We start from the raw sequence: 15,085 nt of genomic DNA, 5'->3' as shown, positions 1-15,085 counted from the left end.
TATTTTCCATTTTGCAGTCCCTTGTCTCCCTCTTGTGGCCTCCTGGAGGCAACTAGCTGTGCAAAAAAAAGACAGCCTGGGGGCCGGCTGTTGCAGTGTTGCCCTCTCAGGCAACACTGAGTGACTGACTGAGCCGCACCGTCTTATATAAAGTTCAGACGGAACTTTGCACGTGTCATAGTGGAGACCTCAGGAGCCAGAGCCAGCTTTCTGACATCATAATGGGGCCTCAGAGATAAAAGCCTGGGCCCAGGCAGTGTTGGTCAGTGCTGCTCAGCAGGCAGCACTGGACTGGATTAAAGCTGATACAAGGTGTGAAAGGAGAAGGGGTGGCAGTGGGCATGCACTTACTGCTGCTGCTGCTGCTGCTGCCAGTGTGTGCACGGCAGGAGGGCATTTGGGCGTTGCCAGGAAGGCGTTTTTATGTCGATTCCTCCTCTTTCAGCACTGCATTGTGGTGCAAGCAAAAGAAGCAAAACGCACGGCACGTTCGGGTTATCGCTTCTCGGCCTTTTGGCTAAGATCAAGTGTAGTATCTGTTCTTATCAGTTTAATATCTGATACGTCCCCTATCTGGGGACCATATATTAAATGGATTTTTAGAACAGGGAGATGGAAATAGAGCTTGCTCTGTCCACTCCACGCATTGACCTGGTATTGCAGTATTTCCAGGACCGGTGCACCCTTTCCTTATGTGTTTACTAAAATCAGATTCCAAAAGTGCTTTTTGTGTTTGCCATTGTTTTTGTCTTTCGGATGGGATCTCCCCTTTTAATCCCATTATTTCAACACCTGTTGGACAATGCATTTGTACAGTCATGTGTGATAATGAGCTAATTTATTAAATGCAATTAATTAATACATTGCCACCTCTTGTTTTGTGTCGTCTGTGTTTCTGTGTTTCCGGCATTTCACATTGGAGCAGCTCATTCACCTTCCTTGTCTTCTCTCCGCCCTCCCTCCTAGGTAGGTTAAAGAGCTGCACCTGAGCCAGCCACTGATTGATGCAGCACCATAGTCAAATAGTGGAGTGGAGTAGGGGAACAGCAAACAGCCATTAAAGCAGCCAGCCCGCCCGCCCGCCCGTCACAATGGACCTACCTGTGTACACTAGATGGATGTGATGGAATGTACTGTGGTCCCTACATTTCAAGAAGAAGTAAGAATTGCAGTTGCAACAAACCCTTGCTTGCCTACAAAGAGAGCAGCAATTTGGATTTGTTACTATGTTACCTGGAAGAATAACAAACTGTGCAAGGATGGAGGTTGTAGGAGCAAGGAGAACAAGTTGTCTGTAAAGTTGGTGGATGCCTATTTTCCATTTTGCAGTCCCTTGTCTCCCTCTTGTGGCCTCCTGGAGGCAACTAGCTGTGCAAAAAAAAGACAGCCTGGGGGCCGGCTGTTGCAGTGTTGCCCTCTCAGGCAACACTGAGTGACTGACTGAGCCGCACCGTCTTATATAAAGTTCAGACGGAACTTTGCACGTGTCATAGTGGAGACCTCAGGAGCCAGAGCCAGCTTTCTGACATCATAATGGGGCCTCAGAGATAAAAGCCTGGGCCCAGGCAGTGTTGGTCAGTGCTGCTCAGCAGGCAGCACTGGACTGGATTAAAGCTGATACAAGGTGTGAAAGGAGAAGGGGTGGCAGTGGGCATGCACTTACTGCTGCTGCTGCTGCTGCTGCCAGTGTTTGCACGGCAGGAGGGCATTTGGGCCTTGCCAGGAAGGCGTTTTTATGTCGATTCCTCCTCTTTCAGCACTGCATTGTGGTGCAAGCAAAAGAAGCAAATCCTGTCTTGCTTCCTCTCCGGCCTTTATTCACCTCCCGCTTAGTAGCTGTGAGTGTGTGTGAGCCTGCAGGGCCCCATGGAATTGCCTAGGAGTAGGCTGAATCGCTGCAAGGGGTGAACAGCAGTATTGGGCAGGCTCGGTCAACGCGCGGCCCGTTCGGGTTATCGCTTCTCGGCCTTTTGGCTAAGATCAAGTGTAGTATCTGTTCTTATCAGTTTAATATCTGATACGTCCCCTATCTGGGGACCATATATTAAATGGATTTTTAGAACAGGGAGATGGAAATAGAGCTTGCTCTGTCCACTCCACGCATTGACCTGGTATTGCAGTATTTCCAGGACCGGTGCACCCTTTCCTTATGTGTTTACTAAAATCAGATTCCAAAAGTGCTTTTTGTGTTTGCCATTGTTTTTGTCTTTCGGATGGGATCTCCCCTTTTAATCCCATTATTTCAACACCTGTTGGACAATGCATTTGTACAGTCATGTGTGATAATGAGCTAATTTATTAAATGCAATTAATTAATACATTGCCACCTCTTGTTTTGTTTCGTCTGTGTTTCTGTGTTTCCGGCATTTCACATTGGAACAGCTCATTCACCTTCCTTGTCTTCTCTCCGCCCTCCCTCCTAGGTAAGTTAAAGAGCTGCACCTGAGCCAGCCACTGATTGATGCAGCACCATAGTCAAATAGTGGAGTGGAGTAGGGGAACAGCAAACAGCCATTAAAGCAGCCAGCCCGCCCGCCCGCCCGTCACAATGGACCTACCTGTGTACACTAGATGGATGTGATGGAATGTACTGTGGTCCCTACATTTCAAGAAGAAGTAAGAATTGCAGTTGCAACAAACCCTTGCTTGCCTACAAAGAGAGCAGCAATTTGGATTTGTTACTATGTTACCTGGAAGAATAACAAACTGTGCAAGGATGGAGGTTGTAGGAGCAAGGAGAACAAGTTGTCTGTAAAGTTGGTGGATGCCTATTTTCCATTTTGCAGTCCCTTGTCTCCCTCTTGTGGCCTCCTGGAGGCAACTAGCTGTGCAAAAAAAAGACAGCCTGGGGGCCGGCTGTTGCAGTGTTGCCCTCTCAGGCAACACTGAGTGACTGACTGAGCCGCACCGTCTTATATAAAGTTCAGACGGAACTTTGCACGTGTCATAGTGGAGACCTCAGGAGCCAGAGCCAGCTTTCTGACATCATAATGGGGCCTCAGAGATAAAAGCCTGGGCCCAGGCAGTGTTGGTCAGTGCTGCTCAGCAGGCAGCACTGGACTGGATTAAAGCTGATACAAGGTGTGAAAGGAGAAGGGGTGGCAGTGGGCATGCACTTACTGCTGCTGCTGCTGCCAGTGTGTGCACGGCAGGAGGGCATTTGGGCGTTGCCATAAAAGGCGTTTTTATGTCGATTCCTCCTCTTTCAGCACTGCATTGTGGTGCAAGCAAAAGAAGCAAAACACACGGCACGTTCGGGTTATCGCTTCTCGGCCTTTTGGCTAAGATCAAGTGTAGTATCTGTTCTTATCAGTTTAATATCTGATACGTCCCCTATCTGGGGACCATATATTAAATGGATTTTTAGAACAGGGAGATGGAAATAGAGCTTGCTCTGTCCACTCCACGCATTGACCTGGTATTGCAGTATTTCCAGGACCGGTGCACCCTTTCCTTATGTGTTTACTAAAATCAGATTCCAAAAGTGCTTTTTGTGTTTGCCATTGTTTTTGTCTTTCGGATGGGATCTCCCCTTTTAATCCCATTATTTCAACACCTGTTGGACAATGCATTTGTACAGTCATGTGTGATAATGAGCTAATTTATTAAATGCAATTAATTAATACATTGCCACCTCTTGTTTTGTGTCGTCTGTGTTTCTGTGTTTCCGGCATTTCACATTGGAGCAGCTCATTCACCTTCCTTGTCTTCTCTCCGCCCTCCCTCCTAGGTAGGTTAAAGAGCTGCACCTGAGCCAGCCACTGATTGATGCAGCACCATAGTCAAATAGTGGAGTGGAGTAGGGGAACAGCAAACAGCCATTAAAGCAGCCAGCCCGCCCGCCCGTCACAATGGACCTACCTGTGTACACTAGATGGATGTGATGGAATGTACTGTGGTCCCTACATTTCAAGAAGAAGTAAGAATTGCAGTTGCAACAAACCCTTGCTTGCCTACAAAGAGAGCAGCAATTTGGATTTGTTACTATGTTACCTGGAAGAATAACAAACTGTGCAAGGATGGAGGTTGTAGGAGCAAGGAGAACAAGTTGTCTGTAAAGTTGGTGGATGCCTATTTTCCATTTTGCAGTCCCTTGTCTCCCTCTTGTGGCCTCCTGGAGGCAACTAGCTGTGCAAAAAAAAGACAGCCTGGGGGCCGGCTGTTGCAGTGTTGCCCTCTCAGGCAACACTGAGTGACTGACTGAGCCGCACCGTCTTATATAAAGTTCAGACGGAACTTTGCACGTGTCATAGTGGAGACCTCAGGAGCCAGAGCCAGCTTTCTGACATCATAATGGGGCCTCAGAGATAAAAGCCTGGGCCCAGGCAGTGTTGGTCAGTGCTGCTCAGCAGGCAGCACTGGACTGGATTAAAGCTGATACAAGGTGTGAAAGGAGAAGGGGTGGCAGTGGGCATGCACTTACTGCTGCTGCTGCTGCTGCTGCTGCTGCTGCTGCTGCCAGTGTTTGCACGGCAGGAGGGCATTTGGGCGTTGCCAGGAAGGCGTTTTTATGTCGATTCCTCCTCTTTCAGCACTGCATTGTGGTGCAAGCAAAAGAAGCAAATCCTGTCTTGCTTCCTCTCCGGCCTTTATTCACCTCCCGCTTAGTAGCTGTGAGTGTGTGTGAGCCTGCAGGGCCCCATGGAATTGCCTAGGAGTAGGCTGAATCGCTGCAAGGGGTGAACAGCAGTATTGGGCAGGCTCGGTCAACGCGCGGCCCGTTCGGGTTATCGCTTCTCGGCCTTTTGGCTAAGATCAAGTGTAGTATCTGTTCTTATCAGTTTAATATCTGATACGTCCCCTATCTGGGGACCATATATTAAATGGATTTTTAGTACAGGGAGATGGAAATAGAGCTTGCTCTGTCCACTCCACGCATTGACCTGGTATTGCAGTATTTCCAGGACCGGTGCACCCTTTCCTTATGTGTTTACTAAAATCAGATTCCAAAAGTGCTTTTTGTGTTTGCCATTGTTTTTGTCTTTCGGATGGGATCTCCCCTTTTAATCCCATTATTTCAACACCTGTTGGACAATGCATTTGTACAGTCATGTGTGATAATGAGCTAATTTATTAAATGCAATTAATTAATACATTGCCACCTCTTGTTTTGTGTCGTCTGTGTTTCTGTGTTTCCGGCATTTCACATTGGAACAGCTCATTCACCTTCCTTGTCTTCTCTCCGCCCTCCCTCCTAGGTAGGTTAAAGAGCTGCACCTGAGCCAGCCACTGATTGATGCAGCACCATAGTCAAATAGTGGAGTGGAGTAGGGGAACAGCAAACAGCCATTAAAGCAGCCAGCCCGCCCGCCCGCCCGTAACAATGGACCTACCTGTGTACACTAGATGGATGTGATGGAATGTACTGTGGTCCCTACATTTCAAGAAGAAGTAAGAATTGCAGTTGCAACAAACCCTTGCTTGCCTACAAAGAGAGCAGCAATTTGGATTTGTTACTATGTTACCTGGAAGAATAACAAACTGTGCAAGGATGGAGGTTGTAGGAGCAAGGAGAACAAGTTGTCTGTAAAGTTGGTGGATGCCTATTTTCCATTTTGCAGTCCCTTGTCTCCCTCTTGTGGCCTCCTGGAGGCAACTAGCTGTGCAAAAAAAAGACAGCCTGGGGGCCGGCTGTTGCAGTGTTGCCCTCTCAGGCAACACTGAGTGACTGACTGAGCCGCACCGTCTTATATAAAGTTCAGACGGAACTTTGCACGTGTCATAGTGGAGACCTCAGGAGCCAGAGCCAGCTTTCTGACATCATAATGGGGCCTCAGAGATAAAAGCCTGGGCCCAGGCAGTGTTGGTCAGTGCTGCTCAGCAGGCAGCACTGGACTGGATTAAAGCTGATACAAGGTGTGAAAGGAGAAGGGGTGGCAGTGGGCATGCACTTACTGCTGCTGCTGCTGCTGCTGCCAGTGTTTGCACGGCAGGAGGGCATTTGGGCGTTGCCAGGAAGGCGTTTTTATGTCGATTCCTCCTCTTTCAGCACTGCATTGTGGTGCAAGCAAAAGAAGCAAATCCTGTCTTGCTTCCTCTCCGGCCTTTATTCACCTCCCGCTTAGTAGCTGTGAGTGTGTGTGAGCCTGCAGGGCCCCATGGAATTGCCTAGGAGTAGGCTGAATCGCTGCAAGGGGTGAACAGCAGTATTGGGCAGGCTCGGTCAACGCGCGGCCCGTTCGGGTTATCGCTTCTCGGCCTTTTGGCTAAGATCAAGTGTAGTATCTGTTCTTATCAGTTTAATATCTGATACGTCCCCTATCTGGGGACCATATATTAAATGGATTTTTAGAACAGGGAGATGGAAATAGAGCTTGCTCTGTCCACTCCACGCATTGACCTGGTATTGCAGTATTTCCAGGACCGGTGCACCCTTTCCTTATGTGTTTACTAAAATCAGATTCCAAAAGTGCTTTTTGTGTTTGCCATTGTTTTTGTCTTTCGGATGGGATCTCCCCTTTTAATCCCATTATTTCAACACCTGTTGGACAATGCATTTGTACAGTCATGTGTGATAATGAGCTAATTTATTAAATGCAATTAATTAATACATTGCCACCTCTTGTTTTGTGTCGTCTGTGTTTCTGTGTTTCCGGCATTTCACATTGGAACAGCTCATTCACCTTCCTTGTCTTCTCTCCGCCCTCCCTCCTAGGTAGGTTAAAGAGCTGCACCTGAGCCAGCCACTGATTGATGCAGCACCATAGTCAAATAGTGGAGTGGAGTAGGGGAACAGCAAACAGCCATTAAAGCAGCCAGCCCGCCCGCCCGTCACAATGGACCTACCTGTGTACACTAGATGGATGTGATGGAATGTACTGTGGTCCCTACATTTCAAGAAGAAGTAAGAATTGCAGTTGCAACAAACCCTTGCTTGCCTACAAAGAGAGCAGCAATTTGGATTTGTTACTATGTTACCTGGAAGAATAACAAACTGTGCAAGGATGGAGGTTGTAGGAGCAAGGAGAACAAGTTGTCTGTAAAGTTGGTGGATGCCTATTTTCCATTTTGCAGTCCCTTGTCTCCCTCTTGTGGCCTCCTGGAGGCAACTAGCTGTGCAAAAAAAAGACAGCCTGGGGGCCGGCTGTTGCAGTGTTGCATTCTCAGGCAACACTGAGTGACTGACTGAGCCGCACCGTCTTATATAAAGTTCAGACTGAACTTTGCACGTGTCATAGTGGAGACCTCAGGAGCCAGAGCCAGCTTTCTGACATCATAATGGGGCCTCAGAGATAAAAGCCTGGGCCCAGGCAGTGTTGGTCAGTGCTGCTCAGCAGGCATCATTGGACTGGATTAAAGCTGATACAAGGTGTGAAAGGAGAAGGGGTGGCAGTGGGCATGCACTTACTGCTGCTGCTGCTGCCAGTGTTTGCACGGCAGGAGGGCATTTGGGCGTTGCCAGGAAGGCGTTTTTATGTCGATTCCTCCTCTTTCAGCACTGCATTGTGGTGCAAGCAAAAGAAGCAAATCCTGTCTTGCTTCCTCTCCGGCCTTTATTCACCTCTCGCGTAGCTGTGAGTGTGTGTGAGCCTGCAGGGCCCCATGGAATTGCCTAGGAGTAGGCTGAATCGCTGCAAGGGGTGAACAGCAGTATTGGGCAGGCTCGGTCAACGCGCGGCCCGTTCGGGTTATCGCTTCTCGGCCTTTTGGCTAATCTCAAGGGGTTAGTCACTAGGTCCGTCTGTGTGCTCGCCCTTGGCCTTGTGGCATCGCTGGTTTACCAGCTTAAGCCACCTGCTGCTTTAGGGGGTGAGCCAGGGGACAAAGAAGGCGACCAACCTTGCCCGGGGAGGTTATGGCGAATACGACTACCATGGCGGCTTCGGTGCGCTTCGCAGGCCCAGCTGATCAGAGGATAAAGAACACCTTCAAGTTCGAAAACACCTTCAAGTTCGAGTTCGGAGAGCAGGAGAAGGAGAAATTTTCGCTGAGGTTTTTCGTGAGGACAGTCCTGATTGACGTTCTGAAGGTGAAGAGGGAGAATATTCTTGCGCTTCAGGATGCCCCTGGACGCTACACCCTTACCTTGGAGAACGAGCAAGCCTGCCAAGAGCTATATGGAAGCATCCGGAAGAACTTGAGTCATGAAGATCTTAAAGGACTCCTCATTGTGGCCTTGTACTCAGAAGGTGAAACATCTCTTGTTGTTCATATGAGCAATCCGCATGTGCCCCTGGAGCACATAGCCCAATTTCTGCAGAGACATTTTGCTTCTGTCCGAGAACCTCGTAAAATCCTCAACGAAGAACAGCTGTGGACAGGGAAGTACAGAATTTCCGTCAAATTTAAAGAGGACAGTTCTGAACATGGCATTGAGGGATTCCATCATCCTCCCTCAACATTTAACATAGGCAACAACAGAGGTCGTTTGTTTTACCGGAATATGCCAAGGTACTGTCGCAAATGCATGGGGTTCGGACATGTCGCTGACATGTGCCCTGAAGAAATAGCGACCTGCAGGAAGTGCTTCCAAAAAGGGCACGCTACTGCCAGCTGCTCTAATCAGGTCACATGCAACATCTGCCTGGTGCCGGGGCACACCTTTAGAGACTGTCCCTTGAAGAAGATCAGCTCGTATGCTGAAGCAGTGAGGAGGCAGCCGGCTTCTGACAAACCTCCCTCAACAGCTGAGCAGAGGCCTAAAGCTGATCCTCCGTCGGAGGGAAAATTGCCTGTTGCTGGTGCTTCAACTGACTGGTCAGAGTGTCCTGTTGGTCCGGATGAAGCGGAGTCCATGGAAACTGCTGGATCTGGGGTGAAAGCGGTGAAAAAACCTTCCGCAGTGGCCCAGGATCCAAAATTGGATGAAGATGTTATGCATCTGGAAGTACAGAGGAAAAGGAAACCAGTTGATGATGACCCAGGTGTCTGTGTCAAAAGATCAGATTTTCCTCGCTACAGGCATAAGCCGGTGGAGCCAAATGCTGAACCGCCTCCGGCGAAACCGCCACCTTCTGATTCTGACCCAGCTAACATCGAGTTCTCGGATTCAGATGTCGCCACAACTCCCAGCCCACTAGTGGGATTTATGTCGGATTCTGAGAGTAGTTCGGCCTAAAAATATCCAAGGTTGATGACAAATAATATCCAAATCTCTTCACTGAATGTGAGGAGCTTGAAGGGCCCATCCAGAAGGGCTGCTTTATTTTCATACCTGTCTACAGTAAATTCGGACATTTTTTTTCTACAGGAATGTGGTATAGATCATGACCCCAACTATTCTGTCCTAAGACAAGATTGGTCTCTGGGCAGCTCCATCTGGTCTGGAGATAATGAGGTAAGATCTACAGGAGTAGGGATTTTGTTCAAATCTATGGACTTTAAAATCACTTCGTTCAGAGAAGTCATACCGGGAAGAGCTTTATTTGTCAACGTGAGCTATCATGGTGTAGACTTAAGACTTTTGAACATATATGCCTCGCCCATCAAAGAGGAAAGATCACAGTTATTAGAGACCATACAGTACTACTTGCCTGGTTCTTCTCCGCTGATAGTAAGTGGAGACTTCAATTGTATTATATCTGGAGAAAGTCGAGAGGGGAGCTCTGGAGAACCTAGAAGGGATAAGACAGAGAAACAATTAAAAGATCTGATGACAGACTTCAGGTTAAAAGATGTTTGGAGAGACATACATAGAGATGACCCCGGATACACCTGGGAAAATGCTAACGTCAAATCCAGAATTGACTTTCTCTTCACTTCAGGTCAAATTGCACCGCAGTCTGTGTCACTAAACGCAAATATTTTTTCAGACCATAAAATGATCCAAGCACAATTGCAGATATCCAAACTTGTCAAAGCTAGAGGAGTTTGGAGACTCAACGTCACATTGCTACAAAACCCTGAAATAAGAGCAGATTTTAAGATTATTTTCAACCAACTCAAAAATTTACAGAAAGATTTTTCTTCCATGTTAGAATGGTGGGAGCACAGCAAAGCCAAGATCAAAGCGTTTTTCATCCAAAAAAGCATCATCAGAGCCAGGGAAAAAACGAAATGGTTCAAAACGCTTAACACCAAGCTGCAGACATATTATAAACTCAGGAGTGCTGGTGTTGAAATGGAAGATTTAATCACCAACCTAAAGGAACAAATTGCAAAAGAAATCGAGAGTAAAGGTAAAGAAATAATATTCAACTCAAAAATTGAGATACTAGAAAAAAATGAAAAATGTTCTAGATTCTTCTTTAAAAAAACCGTCGAAGCTAAAGAAATGATTATAGAACTAGATGGCGAAACTTCATCTGACGGTATGCTATCCAAAGCTCAGACATTTTATCAAGACCTGTTTAACGAAAAGCCCATTGATGCTTCTTTTACTGAAGATGTTTTAAATTCACTTGATTGCACTTTATCAAAAACTGACCAAATGCTGCTATGTAGGGAAACTACTGTTGATGAACTCAATGCTGCTGTTAAAAGTTTTCTGTGTGGGAAAACCCCAGGAACCGATGGTTTACCGATCGAATTTTATAGGGAATTTTGGGACATTTTAAGTGCTGATTTTTATTGTGTCATCAAAGAAGCCTTTAAGTGTAGTCAGCTACCTGTATCCTGGAGAAGTGGCCTGGTATCCTTATTATATAAAAAAGGAGAAAGATCCAATTTAGAGAACTGGAGACCGATCACGCTTCTTAATGCAGACTACAAGATAATGTCCAAAATTTTACTAAATCGTTTTAAGGGGGTTTTAAGTCAAGTCATACAGCCGGAACAAGTATGTGCAGTTCCTGGAAGAAGTGTCTCAGAGTGTCTTAATACCATCAGAGATGCAATATGGTATCAGAAGGAAAGGAAACAAAACCTAGCCATACTTTCACTGGACTTTCAAAAGGCATTCGACCGAGTGTCGCATAAGTTCTTATGGTCAGTTTTAAAGAAGATGTGTTTTCCTGACGCTTTTATTCAACAAATTGCACTTTTATACAGGAATACTTTTAGTAAAATTTTGGTTAATGGCTCTTTAACAAAAGAAGTCTATTTGCACTCAGGAGTCAAGCAAGGGTGCCCCTTGTCACCAATTTTATTTATTTGCTCAATTGAACCTCTTTTAGCTATGATGAGAAAGGAGAAAATAGTTAGAGGCGTTCCTATACCTGGCGGCCGAGGAAATGAAGTCAAGGTCATGGGTTATATGGACGATATTTCCATTCTCTGCACGTCACAGGTGGCTCTTCAGAGAGCAATTAGGACCACGGAATTCTTCTGCCATGCATCAGCATTTAAACTCAATCTGGACAAGTGCAGTTGCTTTACAATTGGGAATTGGCCTGGCCTCTCTGTACCTGACCTTAGAACCCAGTCTGACAAAATCAAAATATTAGGAGTGATTTTTGACGAGCAAAATAATGGTGCGCAAAGCTGGGAAATAGTCAAAGAAAAGCTACAAAAGAGAATTGACTTCTGGAAACTTAGGCAACTTACCTTGAGCGGAAAAGTTCTTATTATTAAAGCGTTGTTACTTCCTGTTATGTTATACCTAAATTGTGTTTTCCCTCCAAGTGATCTCACTGCAAAAAGAATACAAAGATTGTTATTCGAGTTTGTGTGGAGTTCCAAGTTTGAGAAACTGAGCAGACAAATCATGCACAAGACACTTAATGTAGGCGGTAAGGATGTGCCAAACATCAAATTGTTTTTATATTCTGCATTTTTTAGCCTCTGTTTTAAGAATGTGTCACTGTCAAATAATTGGTCCTACTTTTTAAGATACGCCGCCGGGCATATTTTTAGAAGGCGAAAATGGATAACAACATCACTTTCCAGTCCAGTGTTAATTGTCCCCCCCAAACAATATGTGATTGTGGAAAAAACAATAAGAATGTACCAATTAGAGTCTTATGGGGTAGAGACTTTGAAAAACTCTAGAAAGTTCAGGTTCGAAATAAAAAAGAAGGACACTATGACACAAATTTCTAATTATACCTTTGACAGATGTGCTATGATATGGGAAAAAGTGAATGCACCTTATCTTACCAATCAGCATAAAGACATCGCCTGGATGATAGTTCATGATTGTGTTCCATCTAGTAGCTTCCAGTACAGAAGGGGCTTGTGCAATACACAGACTTGCCCTAGGAGACAATGCTGCTACGATGAGTCAACTTTGCATATATTTTGGAACTGCCAATTTGCACAAACAGTATGGAAAGAATGCGGGGAGATTTTAAAATTTTTTACTGGTCTTAACCATTTGAATCACGAAGTTGTCTTGTATGGAATCCATCGAACCCTACCAAAAGAAAAAGAGAAAGTATTATGGTGTACTATGAACTGTATTAAAAATGCACTGTGGAAAACAAGGAACATTCTACTCTTCAAAAAAGACTTTATTAGTGAACGAGAATGTATTAAACTGGCATTAAGTGAACTTTATTTGTACTACCTGTTGGACAAAAAGCATCTCGGAAAGAAGAAAGCACTGAGCATGTGGCACTTTAAAATGTGGAAGATGTTATTCTAGACTTTATTCTTGAAATATTAGTTTTGACTGAATCATATTAATTTAAACGTAAAAATCTGTTCTTATCAGTTTAATATCTGATACGTCCCCTATCTGGGGACCATATATTAAATGGATTTTTAGAACAGGGAGATGGAAATAGAGCTTGCTCTGTCCACTCCACGCATTGACCTGGTATTGCAGTATTTCCAGGACCGGTGCACCCTTTCCTTATGTGTTTACTAAAATCAGATTCCAAAAGTGCTTTTTGTGTTTGCCATTGTTTTTGTCTTTCGGATGGGATCTCCCCTTTTAATCCCATTATTTCAACACCTGTTGGACAATGCATTTGTACAGTCATGTGTGATAATGAGCTAATTTATTAAATGCAATTAATTAATACATTGCCACCTCTTGTTTTGTGTCGTCTGTGTTTCTGTGTTTCCGGCATTTCACATTGGAACAGCTCATTCACCTTCCTTGTCTTCTCTCCGCCCTCCCTCCTAGGTAGGTTAAAGAGCTGCACCTGAGCCAGCCACTGATTGATGCAGCACCATAGTCAAATAGTGGAGTGAAGTAGGGGAACAGCAAACAGCCATTAAAGCAGCCAGCCCGCCCGCCCGCCCGTCACAATGGACCTACCTGTGTACACTAGATGGATGTGATGGAATGTACTGTGGTCCCTACATTTCAAGAAGAAGTAAGAATTGCAGTTGCAACAAACCCTTGCTTGCCTACAAAGAGAGCAGCAATTTGGATTTGTTACTATGTTACCTGGAAGAATAACAAACTGTGCAAGGATGGAGGTTGTAGGAGCAAGGAGAACAAGTTGTCTGTAAAGTTGGTGGATGCCTATTTTCCATTTTGCAGTCCCTTGTCTCCCTCTTGTGGCCTCCTGGAGGCAACTAGCTGTGCAAAAAAAAGACAGCCTGGGGGCCGGCTGTTGCAGTGTTGCCCTCTCAGGCAACACTGAGTGACTGACTGAGCCGCACCGTCTTATATAAAGTTCAGACGGAACTTTGCACGTGTCATAGTGGAGACCTCAGGAGCCAGAGCCAGCTTTCTGACATCATAATGGGGCCTCAGAGATAAAAGCCTGGGCCCAGGCAGTGTTGGTCAGTGCTGCTCAGCAGGCAGCACTGGACTGGATTAAAGCTGATACAAGGTGTGAAAGGAGAAGGGGTGGCAGTGGGCATGCACTTGCTGCTGCTGCTGCTGCTGCTGCCAGTGTTTGCACGGCAGGAGGGCATTTGGGCGTTGCCAGGAAGGCGTTTTTATGTCGATTCCTCCTCTTTCAGCACTGCATTGTGGTGCAAGCAAAAGAAGCAAATCCTGTCTTGCTTCCTCTCCGGCCTTTATTCACCTCCCGCGTAGCTGTGAGTGTGTGTGAGCCTGCAGGGCCCCATGGAATTGCCTAGGAGTAGGCTGAATCGCTGCAAGGGGTGAACAGCAGTATTGGGCAGGCTCGGTCAACGCGCGGCCCGTTCGGGTTATCGCTTCTCGGCCTTTTGGCTAAGATCAAGTGTAGTATCTGTTCTTATCAGTTTAATATCTGATACGTCCCCTATCTGGGGACCATATATTAAATGGATTTTTAGAACAGGGAGATGGAAATAGAGCTTGCTCTGTCCACTCCACGCATTGACCTGGTATTGCAGTATTTCCAGGACCGGTGCACCCTTTCCTTATGTGTTTACTAAAATCAGATTCCAAAAGTGCTTTTTGTGTTTGCCATTGTTTTTGTCTTTCGGATGGGATCTCCCCTTTTAATCCCATTATTTCAACACCTGTTGGACAATGCATTTGTACAGTCATGTGTGATAATGAGCTAATTTATTAAATGCAATTAATTAATACATTGCCACCTCTTGTTTTGTGTCGTCTGTGTTTCTGTGTTTCCGGCATTTCACATTGGAACAGCTCATTCACCTTCCTTGTCTTCTCTCCGCCCTCCCTCCTAGGTAGGTTAAAGAGCTGCACCTGAGCCAGCCACTGATTGATGCAGCACCATAGTCAAATAGTGGAGTGGAGTAGGGGAACAGCAAACAGCCATTAAAGCAGCCAGCCCGCCCGCCCGCCCGCCCGCCCGCCCGTCACAATGGACCTACCTGTGTACACTAGATGGATGTGATGGAATGTACTGTGGTCCCTACATTTCAAGAAGAAGTAAGAATTGCAGTTGCAACAAACCCTTGCTTGCCTACAAAGAGAGCAGCAATTTGGATTTGTTACTATGTTACCTGGAAGAATAACAAACTGTGCAAGGATGGAGGTTGTAGGAGCAAGGAGAACAAGTTGTCTGTAAAGTTGGTGGATGCCTATTTTCCATTTTGCAGTCCCTTGTCTCCCTCTTGTGGCCTCCTGGAGGCAACTAGCTGTGCAAAAAAAAGACAGCCTGGGGGCCGGCTGTTGCAGTGTTGCCCTCTCAGGCAACACTGAGTGACTGACTGAGCCGCACCGTCTTATATAAAGTTCAGACGGAACTTTGCACGTGTCATAGTGGAGACCTCAGGAGCCAGAGCCAGCTTTCTGACATCATAATGGGGCCTCAGAGATAAAAGCCTGGGCCCAGGCAGTGTTGGTCAGTGCTGCTCAGCAGGCAGCACTGGACTGGATTAAAGCTGATACAAGGTGTGAAAGGAG

At 46.0% G+C, this 15,085-nt stretch overlaps 7 non-coding genes across 7 annotated transcripts; all 7 read left to right on the top strand.

Moving 5' to 3' along the window:
- Positions 1-497: 497 nt before the first annotated feature.
- Positions 498-688, top strand: LOC142677163 (U2 spliceosomal RNA). Its single transcript, XR_012852209.1, has one exon. It is a non-coding gene; the product is annotated as a U2 spliceosomal RNA (small nuclear RNA).
- A 1,266-nt stretch (positions 689-1,954) lies between these two features.
- LOC142677162 (U2 spliceosomal RNA) lies at positions 1,955-2,145 on the top strand. The gene has a single exon (XR_012852208.1). It is a non-coding gene; the product is annotated as a U2 spliceosomal RNA (small nuclear RNA).
- A 1,116-nt stretch (positions 2,146-3,261) lies between these two features.
- On the top strand, positions 3,262-3,452 carry LOC142677161 (U2 spliceosomal RNA). Its single transcript, XR_012852207.1, has one exon. It is a non-coding gene; the product is annotated as a U2 spliceosomal RNA (small nuclear RNA).
- A 1,277-nt stretch (positions 3,453-4,729) lies between these two features.
- On the top strand, positions 4,730-4,920 carry LOC142677385 (U2 spliceosomal RNA). Its single transcript, XR_012852410.1, has one exon. It is a non-coding gene; the product is annotated as a U2 spliceosomal RNA (small nuclear RNA).
- Positions 4,921-6,186: 1,266 nt separating this feature from the next.
- Positions 6,187-6,377, top strand: LOC142677159 (U2 spliceosomal RNA). The gene has a single exon (XR_012852206.1). It is a non-coding gene; the product is annotated as a U2 spliceosomal RNA (small nuclear RNA).
- A 6,109-nt stretch (positions 6,378-12,486) lies between these two features.
- On the top strand, positions 12,487-12,671 carry LOC142677570 (U2 spliceosomal RNA). The gene has a single exon (XR_012852575.1). It is a non-coding gene; the product is annotated as a U2 spliceosomal RNA (small nuclear RNA).
- Positions 12,672-13,934: 1,263 nt separating this feature from the next.
- On the top strand, positions 13,935-14,125 carry LOC142677158 (U2 spliceosomal RNA). The gene has a single exon (XR_012852205.1). It is a non-coding gene; the product is annotated as a U2 spliceosomal RNA (small nuclear RNA).
- Positions 14,126-15,085: the final 960 nt, after the last annotated feature.

This window comes from Rhinoderma darwinii (genome assembly GCF_050947455.1).
Source record: "Rhinoderma darwinii isolate aRhiDar2 chromosome 2 unlocalized genomic scaffold, aRhiDar2.hap1 SUPER_2_unloc_31, whole genome shotgun sequence".
Classification (NCBI taxonomy): Eukaryota; Metazoa; Chordata; class Amphibia; order Anura; family Rhinodermatidae; genus Rhinoderma; species Rhinoderma darwinii.
The sequence above is the reverse complement of the archived record's forward strand: the minus strand, read 5'-3'. Positions and strand labels throughout refer to the sequence as shown.